Source organism: Puma concolor, chromosome C2 (assembly GCF_028749965.1).
Source record: "Puma concolor isolate L17-30 chromosome C2, mPumCon1.1.hap2, whole genome shotgun sequence".
NCBI classification, from domain to species: Eukaryota; Metazoa; Chordata; class Mammalia; order Carnivora; family Felidae; genus Puma; species Puma concolor.
In genome coordinates, this window is record NC_141675.1 from 63608165 (window position 1) to 63616457 (window position 8293).

Genomic DNA, 8293 nt, shown 5'->3' on the forward strand with positions numbered 1-8293 from the left:
CAAACCCCACATCAGGCCCAGCTCAGAGCCTGCTTGGGATTGTCTCTCTCTCTCTTTCTTCCCCTTCCCAGCCCATGCATGCATTCTCTCTCTCTCTCTCTCTCTCTCTCTCTCTCTCTCTCTCTCTCTCCAAATAAATAAACTTAAAAAAAAAAAAGATTTTATTCCTAAGTAATCTCCACACCCAAGACAGGGCTCAAACTCACAATCCTGAGATCAAGAGTAGCATGATATTATATTTAATATATATATTTTTAAAAAGAATAGCACACTATTCTGACTGAGCCAGCCAGGCACCCTTGAAAATGTGGTTTCTTTACTTCATTTTCCTCTCTGAGGGCAGTGCCTTTCCTACTACTCCTAGGAGAACTCACTGAGAAAGTCCCCTTTGAAAAGTCCCTTTGGATATTTAAAAATATTACTACTTTTTGTTTCATTTCTGACATGCTTATATGATGGCATTGTCATTTGACTCTCAAGAATCAAATTTCCATTGGTATTGCTGAAATTTTTGGTTAGAGAAACAAAAGTGAAGAAATTACAGTCTTAAACCTAAAGATAGAAAATGTCAAAGGAGTGTTTGGGATAAACATGTTAGGTAAAGTATTTTAGGTAAAGTCAGACCAGTATTGCTTTTTGAGAAACATTTCTTTTTTTTTTTTAATTTTTTAATATTTATTTATTTTTGAGATTTTGAGAGAGAGAGAGAGAGAGAGAGAGAGAGATGTGCAGAGTACGAGCGGGGTAGAGACAGAGACAGCCAGAGAATCTGAAGCAGGCTCCAGGCTCCGAGCTGTCAGCACAGAGCCTGATGCGGGGCTCGAACCCATGAACCGAGAGATCATGACCTGAGCTGAAGTCGGATGCTCAACCGACTGAGCCACCTAGGCACCCCATTGAGAAACATTTCTAAAGTTGATAGTTATTAGAACAACAGCAACCATGTATACAGCCTTTTTACTAAGCGCAGACTCATTTAATCTTCACCAAAACCCTGGATATAATTAACATCATTCCCATTTAGCACAGAGGTAGAGTAAGGCTCAAGGTGATTAAGAATCCATAGTATCTCTGCTTGAATGTACCAGAAGCAGGATTCTAACTTCCATCTCCAAAGCCAAGGTTTCTTTTTCATGGCAGCATTCAGAAAGCCACTGTGTGAAATGTTAGAAGAAACAAAGTATGATGAGGGACTACTCTTAAGACATTTATCATCATAGCGGTGCCTGGGTGGCTCAGTCGGTTAAGCATCCGACTTCGACTCAGGTCATGATCTCTCGGTTCATGGGTTCGCATCAGGCTCTGTGCTGACAGCTCGGAGCCTGGAGCCTGCTTCGGATTCTGTGTCTCCCCGTCTCTCCGCCCTTCCCATGCTCATGCTCTGTCTCCCTCTGTCAATAATAAATAAACATTAAAAAGAATTAAAAAAGAAAGAAATTTATCATCACTTACCTGATCAGAGGAAGGTATTTTCCTCCTTTGTGATTTCCTTTTTTTAAATTTACTTTTTATTTTATTATTGTTTAAATATAATTTATTGTCAAATTGGCTAACGGACAGTGTGTGAAGCGTGCTCTTGGTTTTTGGGGTGTGATTTCCTAAGGAAAGGATGTATATGGCATGCTAGCGAGTTGAACTTCTTTCTAAAGTTTCCAGGAACCATAACCTTGGAGAAGTGTTAGGATCCTATTTGGTTTTAGAAAAACCCCTCTAGCTTTGTGAAGGATAGATTGGAGGAGAATGAAAATGGAGACAGGGCAACTAATTTAGAAACTATATGAATCCTAAGAGAAATAAATGATAAGGGCTACAGGAATGGAAAAGAAGGCGAGATGAAAATTTCAGTTCCTTAGTTGCATTAGTCGCACTTCAAGTGCTCAATAGCCACATGTAGCTAGTGGCAACTACATTGTGCAGTGCAGATATAGAACATTTCCATCATTACAGAAAGTTCTATTGGACAGTGCCAGTCTGGACTCTAGGTCAGGGATTGGCAAACTACTATTTCTGCCTTAATCAGTTTGGGCCACTATAACAAATACCGTTGACTGGGTAGCATAAACAACAAACATTTCTTTCACACAGTTCTGGAAGCTGGCTGGGAAGTCCAAGATCAAGGTGCAAGTAGATTCAGTGTCTAGTGAGAGCCCTCTTCCTAGTTTGCAGACAGCTGCCTCCTTGCTGTATCCTTCCATTGTAGCAGGAGTGGGAACCACAAGCATATGGGCCGCTTCTTCATGTAAACCACTTGTGCCTTCAGGGTCTGCTGGGCCCTTTCCATTTGATGGTGCAATGCTGCTATGCACAACCAACTTGGTTTGGTAAGTCAGATGACGCTCAGTTTATGAAGGATAGCTCAGGTCTCATGGTAACTGGGTGACCCATTTAGTCTCTATTCAGGCCCAGTAGCAATCCAAGATCTGGTTCTCAAAACAAATTATCTGCAGAGGACAGTGGGACTTTTTTCCAAAATTCTAAGAGCTTGCATGCACTATGATGCACCTGTAAGGGCCTATCGAAGGCTCCAAACAGCATCCCCGTCTGCAACATACACTCCAAGCCCCATTGGATCTGTTGGATCATCTGGCCAAGTGGCAATGCAGCTTGCACATAAGCCTGGGCCTGTCACAGAGCCTTCTCTCGTCCAGAGCCTCATTCAAAATTAGCAGCTTTTTAGGTCACTCAGCAAATAGCATGGAGTAAAACACCCAAATGAAAATATATGTTGAATCCATATTCCTGGACCCCTAGAAATTTCACTGAGGTGGAAGCCCCTAAGGTCTTTTTAGATTTTATTTCCCACCTTGTGACATGCAAATGCCTTACTAGTAAGTCTAGAGTAGTTGCTACTGCTTGCTTACTAGGTCCAATCGACATACGTCATCAATATAAGGGACCAGTGTGATACCTTGTGGGAGGGAAAAATGATTAAGATCTTTGTGAGCCACGTTATGACATAGGGCTGAAGAGCTGATATACCCCAAGGTAGGACAGTGAAGGTATATTGGTGGCCTTGCCATCTGACAGTGAGCTGCTTCTGGTGGTTTTTACTAACAGGTATTAAGAAAAAAAGCATTTGCCAGATCAGCAGCTGTACGCTAGGTACCAGGGGATGTGTTATTTCATTCAAGCAAGGAAACCACATCTGGTACAACAGCTGCAACTGAAGTCATCACCTGGTTGAAGCTCATGATTGTCCACTGTCATTTCCCAGGATCCATCTGTCTTCTGCACAGGCCAAATAGGGGAGTTGAATAGGTGTGGGGTAGCAGTAATCTCTGCAGTCCCTCCAGGAATGGGCTTACGATTTTTCTGGGCAGAAGTGGTTTCAGGGGCTCCCACTTGGCCTTTTCCACCATATTAGCCCTCATTTCATAGGTGAGGGAAACAATGCAAGGATTCTGCTATCTGCTAAGTATATCTATTCTAAGTATGCATTCCAGAACTGAAGAAATAACCACAGGATGGAGTTGGGGACCAACTGGGCCCACTGTGAGATAGACCTGAGATCCAACTCCACCAATCACCTAACCTCTATAAGTCCCTCTTCTGACTAATGGGCCACAGTGACATTTGGGTCTCCTGGAATCAATGTCACTTCATAGCCATTGTCCAGTAGACCCCAAAGGGTCTGATTGTTTCCTTTTCCCCAATGCACAGTTACCCTAGTAAAGGTTGTAGGTCTCTTTGGTAGAGGCTAGAGAAAGATTAACTATAAATTTTTGGTAGTGTCCCAGTGGCCTCCCTTTCATTTAAGGGTTTCTGGGTTCTGTAAACTGGCTGGAGTCTGAGAATTTGATTGAGGGGCTGTGACTCTCTTTTTATGATACAGGTTAGACTTTTGTTTACTTAACCAAAGACTTCTCTACTGATCCAGTTCAAGTAAGAATTTAGTAAGCTCCCTATCTGTTTCATTTCTAGGAACACCATGATGAGCCAATGACATAGGTCTGCACAAGCCAGACTAATTACTGCTTTGACTCTGCTGTCCATCATGGTAACCATGCCCACTTAGCCTTTAGTACTTAAGCACTGCCACTTGGCCCCTGCCACCCTAGGATCTGATTACTCCTATTGCATTTAGTTTCCCAATCGGTTGAAGCAGTTCCCACTGTAAGTCTGGCCTGCAGAGAAGAGTGATCGCAGAACTCTTCTGTGTGCCAGGGCGCCTCTCATAAACTGCTGCAGGGTGAGTGTGTCCCCCCAGACTCCGTATATTGAAGCCTGAATTCCCACCATAATGGTATTTAAGAGCCTTTGGGAGGTAAATAGAGCATCAGGGTGGAGCCTTCATAAATGGAATTAATGCCCTTATAAGAAGAGACAGGAGAGAGAGATGATCTCTCTCATTGCCCTGTGAGGATACAGCAGTAAGATGGCTGTCTGCAAACCAGGAATAAGCCTCTCACCAGACACCACAACTGCCAGCACTTCACAGCCTCTGGAACTGTGAGAAATAATTGTTCACTGTTTGAGCCACCCAGTCTGTGGTATTTGTTATAGCACCCCAAACTGGCCAACGCCAGCCCATGGGCCAAATCCGGCCTGCCACTTATTTTTCCTACAGCTCTCAAGCTAAGAATTTGTTTTTAGGTTTCTAATGATTGGGGTGGGGGAGATCAAAAGAAGAATGATATTTGGTGACAAGCGAAAATTATGTGAAATTTAAATTTCATTATCCATGAAGCAGAGTCTTATTGGAACACAGCCATGCCCACTCATTTATGTTTTGTTGTCTATGGCTGCTTTTGTGCCACAGGGGCAGGATTGAGGAGCTGCAACAGACCCTATCATGACCCCCACTCACTAGGTGGCCCTCTACAGAGAGAGTCTGCTGACCTCTATTCTAGATCATGGATCACTCCATGCTGCACCTTTTCAGAGTAGTTCATACAGCACACACACCATCCCATACCCCAACTAGACTGCGATCACTTTCGTAAGATCCTATGTGGTGAGGTGAAAAATCCAGCAGACCCAAGTATGAATACTGGGCTCACTACCTTATGCTTGAACAAGTGATTAGACTGCTTCGGGTTTTAGTTTTATTATGTGAAAAAGAAAGGAACAACGACACCTTATAAGATTGTTGTAAAGTCTTAAAAGGCCAGATGTAAAGTCTAAAAAAGTCCTCGTTTGTTTTTTAACTTCACTCAGATTTGCTCAATAAATGTTATTAAGTACACCTAATACTCAATAGGTTTTAAATGCTTGGTGAGGGAATAAATACTTGAATATTTGGATGAATGAGGCGTAAAATTCTAGCATATCTTGAAAATTGGAATGACAACAATGTATAGACCTGCTTTCTGTTTTCCTTGAAAGCAATCTACTAAAACCAAGTACTTTTACGAAACCAAATAGTGTTGAAACTGAAGACAGTCTCTAGTCCTGCTCCTCTTATCTGCTCTTGCCGTAATTAGTATGCTAATCATATGCTAAGCCATTTTATCTTCCCTTGTACACCTGTGGGTGGCACCATACATAGCTCTATCTCCCCAGGGGCCGCATAGTAGAAACACAGAGCACGAAAGCTAGAAGGGACATTAGATGTCATGTGATCCATGCTGATGAAGGATCCCAGGCAAAAGCAGAGTTTGAACCCTGATCTCCTATGCACCCAGTCGAGAGGTTTTTTGTTTTGTTTTGTTTTTGTCTTGTTCCACAAAGCCTTACCTCAAACATATAGGTGGCTCAATAAACACTGGAAGATACTATGTACTTTACATTCTGCCTTTATGCTTTTGTTGTTTAGCATTGTGACAGCCTAGAATTGTTAGAAGCATGGCTGTAGAATCAGACATACTTAGATTTGAATAATGGCTCCACCACTCCTTAACTGTGACCTGTGGCAATCCTGTCAGCTCCACCTTCAAAACATAACCTTATCTCTGGCCACACCATGCATGAAATCATCAAGAAATTAACCAAATCTGCTACTTTTTCTTCTCTTTCTTCTTCGTCTTCATCTTCTTCTTTTTTTTTTTTTTTAATAATCTTTCATTTTATTTTTATTTATTTATTTTTATTTTTTAGAGAGAGAGTGTGCGAGCAGGGGAGAGGGGCAGAGGGTGAGAGAGAGATTCTTAAGCAGTCTCCACACTCAGCACAGAGCCCGACATGGGGCTGAATCCCACAACCCTGGGATCATGACGTGAGCCACAATCAGGAGTCGAACGTTCAATTGACTGAACGACCCAGGCACCCCCAAATCTGACCACTTCCACTATTATCCACCTAGGCCAGGCCACCATCACCTTTCTCCTGGACCACTGCAATAGGCTCCTGACAGGCCACCCAACTTCTAGCCTTATTCCTCTACAGTCTATTCTCTACATGGTAAGTAAGCTTTTAAAACTGTAAATCAGGGGCACCCGGGTGGCTTTGTAAGCATAGCACACTTTGTAATTATGTGTTTGTTCACTTGTTTTCTTGCCTATCTTTTCTCTCTAAACTGTGAATCTCACAAGGACAGGGACTAAACCTGTTTAGTCCCTTACTGTATATTCAGTGCCTAACACAGTGCCAGGCACTTAGTAAACTCTCAATAAATAAATGTTGGAAGAATAAATAAATACATAAGTCACTCACCCAAAAAAGTGTATTTCATCTTTGATCTTTTATCTCCTGTACATGATGAATGGACCATTGCCTTCTCCCCCCACCCCCACCCCCAGTTCTTTATTTACTCTTAGTTAAGGAACCATGCCACAGTTGTCTTGATTTGTACCTGAGATTTGCTTTAGTTAGGTATGGTAAGGTGACAGACACAGGGACACCTTCCTTTGGAAGAAGAGTTTATTATTTACAGCTTCCAGGCGGGGGGTTGGGGGGTGGGGTGGGGGGGCATGCCACACTATGGGGGCCACTGGGGAAGTACCAGTGTCCATTAGGAGGCAGAAAGAGTGAAAGAGAAAGCAGGGCCAGAGCATTCATTGTGGTTTCTGCAGGAAGGAATGGACAAGGCAGTGTAAGAAAGTTTGAGCCAATTTGGGATTGGATAATTTGAATAATTTTAGCAGGCTCTTGTCTATAGGGGTGGTCTCTAGTTGCCCAATGCCTGGCGCTAGAGTAATTTAGAGCAGGGGGAATAGTGGCTTGTATATGAGTTAGATAAAGGAGGTGTTTAGGGATATAAAGTCTGGGTGGGTTGGTTTGCATATGAAAGGTATGGTCACAGGGGAGTCATTTGCTATCTCTAGGAATTAGCCAGCCCTGGGAAGGCCCCTCTGTCAGTAAGGCCACCCACATGTCAAAGCCTCACAAAATATACAGAGTAAAAAACAAGATTAATACATGTCCAATTTAGGTATTATGAAAGTTTATTCCCTGATCAAATTCTTCAGATTGACTATAAACCATTACTATGTGGTATTTTAAATACGCGATATATTTATGCAGAGTATAGTATGATATACATTCATGTCAGAATAATTTCTGCTGTAATGATTTAATATATATAGTTTATTCAAATAATTTGTGTAATTTTGATGTATTATTTTGAGAAATGCTTCGGTTATTCATTTGAAGTAGTTTTATAGAAATAAATTAAAACATTTAAAAGCTGATAAATTTCTCTTAGCCAATACTATACTATTTAATCTACAAATAAATTACCTCTGTCTCGGGCACCTGGGTGGCTCAGTTGGTTAAGTGTCTGACTTAGGCTCAGGTCATGATCTCCAGGTTTCTGAGTTCCAGCTCCACATCAGGCTGTCTGCTGTCAGCACAGAGACCACTTGGGTCCTGAAGCAAATGAGGGACAGAGAGAGGGAGAGAGAGAATCCCAAGCAGGCTCTGCACTGTCAGAGTGGAGCACAATGCAGGACTTGAACTCAGGAACCATGAGATCACGACTTCAGTCAAAACCAAGAGTTGGATGCTTAACAAACTGAGCCACCCAAACGCCCCCAAGAAGTAGCCTATTCTTTGTAAGAGGTATGGAATATTTTGCAGGGAATTAAATGTGTGTGTGTGTGTGTGTGTGTGTGTGTGTGTGTGTGTGTGTAGGAATCTTTGTCTAGTTTAATGCAGGAAGATAGGCAAAGCCTGGAATCTAGAGTTAACCTGAGTTTAAGCACTGGTCCTGCTCATGTCTAGCTGGTTGTTATTAGGCAATTCATTTCACCTGTTCGCATACCAAGTTCACCAACATTACCAGTTGAGCTTTTTGGGAAAAATCAATTAATCTGAATGTGATTGTATTTGTAAAAGTGTTTTGTGACCGCAATGTACTATGCACATGTGTCTAGAATTTATAATATACTGCAGGGACTTTTTCAGAGTAAGAATT